Source organism: Rattus rattus, chromosome 6 (assembly GCF_011064425.1).
Source record: "Rattus rattus isolate New Zealand chromosome 6, Rrattus_CSIRO_v1, whole genome shotgun sequence".
In the NCBI taxonomy this organism is placed as follows: Eukaryota; Metazoa; Chordata; class Mammalia; order Rodentia; family Muridae; genus Rattus; species Rattus rattus.
In genome coordinates this window covers 22,648,504-22,650,754 of record NC_046159.1, presented here as the reverse complement: position 1 = coordinate 22,650,754, position 2,251 = coordinate 22,648,504, and the positions used below count along the sequence as shown (strand labels likewise).

At 47.1% G+C, this 2,251-nt stretch overlaps 1 pseudogene; it reads right to left on the bottom strand.

Annotated features, from left to right (window-relative positions):
• Positions 1 to 1,501: 1,501 nt before the first annotated feature.
• On the bottom strand, positions 1,502 to 1,630 carry LOC116904673 (annotated as a pseudogene).
• Between the last annotated feature and the right edge of the window lie 621 nt (positions 1,631 to 2,251).

Genomic DNA, 2,251 nt, shown 5'->3' with positions numbered 1-2,251 from the left:
GAAAGTAGGAAAGAGAAGACCCATTTAGTCAACGTGTGTCCACTAGATTGGTTGTGTCACAGCTGTCAGCTCGGCGTCTGTCAACCTGGGCCTGGTATGCAGAAGCCCCACTGTGGGAGCTGGGAGACACGGGCGGGACCTGAGCAGTGTCTGCTCTGAGTTCTACGAACGATATAAGAACAGTGCTTCTGTCTTACTTTTTTTTCACTCTTCTTATGTGTGTGTGTGTGGGGGGGGGAAGGCTAATGAAAATATAGAAATATAATAATCAACTGAAAATTTGGGACTGAAAAGAACCCAAACCCCAAACTGGTTAGCTGGGACATTACCTCAGTAGGCCAGACCATGTTGACTGTTGGAAAAGAGTTAGTGACAGATGTAGATATCTGACACTCCCAACTGTTAGTTCTGGAAACTGAGGTTGAGAAAAATCTTGCTACAGGATTTACAAGGTGGAGAGCTAATATCTTTCTTTAAAAATTTTTTTTCTTTGAAAAAAACTCAAGAACAATTTTATTAAGACTATAGAGAAAAGCCCCAGAGTGGGCGGAGTGTAAATCTTGGCAATGGCCTGGAGGAGGGAGAGAGGAAGGAGAAATGGTTTTATTCAGTCTGAGGTAAGCTGGCATGGAGGTCGATCACGTGACAGACAGACAGACAGCCATGTGACAGACAAGTGGCTGCATGACCACATGGCAGGAAGGGAGCTTTAGAGAAAGGACAAGGAAGCTCAAAGTACCAGAGAAAGTTACTCCGACTCTGACAGCTTCTGAAAGAGAGAGACAGAAAAAACAAACGAGGGTCGCTGAGAGGTGGGCAGACCCACCAGAGCCCCACGTGGCGGGAGGGGCTTCCTGTGGCTCTCACTTGAGGATGACCGAGTTGTCCTAGCTGAGCAGGCTTGAGACAAACATTTGAAGGAGGACTGGCCTGTGATCTGTATGTAGATACTTCTGAATGCTTTCTCTGCTTTGTCATATGAAAGCTCCATTATTTTGTCAGTGTTCAGATGGATTAACTTCGCTGATGGAGTAATTAATAACATTCCATTGTAAGTACTGTCATGACCCTGCACACTTCAACCACTGATTTGCAGTATATGTACATTTTCTTTCAGGCTGGATGCGAGGCTTATTACTGACGTGACTTGGTGGGGGACAGGAGAGCCCTGTGGAACATCAGGAATGCAGGGTCCGACACTTGTCCAGAAGACCACAACTGGGGATGTCTTTGACCCCACAGCCATTAGGAATGAGCCGCTTCTCAGCAACCGTGACTTCAAACTCACCTGCGTTAAACTCTGAGATGTGGATCTTCTGGTGGCCAGGGAGCCTCAGTTGCATGCTCCTTATTCTGCTGCCTGATGCAGATGGACAGAAGGATCTAACCAGTGTGAACCCTGGCCACTGTTCCCTGGGGCTTCCCAAAGGCACCGAACGTACCAGTCTGGAGCCTAGAGTTGGGGCAGCATTGAGATCAGAAAATTGAATGAGTGTCTGACAACCGTCTCCTAGGTCTCTTAGCGCAGCCCATACAGGCAGCGGGCTGCATGCACTACAAAGGCGCCAGCTGTTTTCAGTCTTTGCACACGGCCCCACGGGGAAAGTATAGGGATGTTTTAAATGATCACGTCTCTTTGTTTTACTAAGGTAACCGCTCATACTTTCTGCTGTTTTTCTTTTCAGGACTTTGAGTACTTGGGAACAGGTCAAGGTTCACGTATGTATCACGGTGGGTTAAAGTCTCTTAAATGGCCACTTCAGGATGGCAGAGATTGGCTCAGCAGTTAGGAGCACTTAACTGCTTCTGCTCTCCATTCAACCTAAACCTCGAAACGAATAAAAATAGGTCCAACAAGATGGTTCAGTGGGTAAAGATCCACGTGGTAGGAGGAGAAAATCAAGGTCGAAGGAGGACATCCTGTAAGATGTCCTCTAACCTCTACATGAACTCTGTGGCATGAGTGTGTGCGTGTGAAAAACAAGTACAATTTAAAAAGAAATGAACCTACACTTCTTCATACCGATATTCTTATTGCTCAGGTCCTTTCCAAAGGGAGTGGGAGGGAGGCACAGTTTCTTTTGGCTCACAGTTCAAGAGGGGGCCAGTCCATGAAGGAGGGAAGAAGAGGGTTGGATGCTGTTCCGACTGATTTTCCCTTTTTGTTCTAGTACGAAAGACTGTGGCAACTATCACCCACATCTGGAGTGGTCCTCCTGCCTCAGCCAACCTGATCTAGCAACCCGCTCAG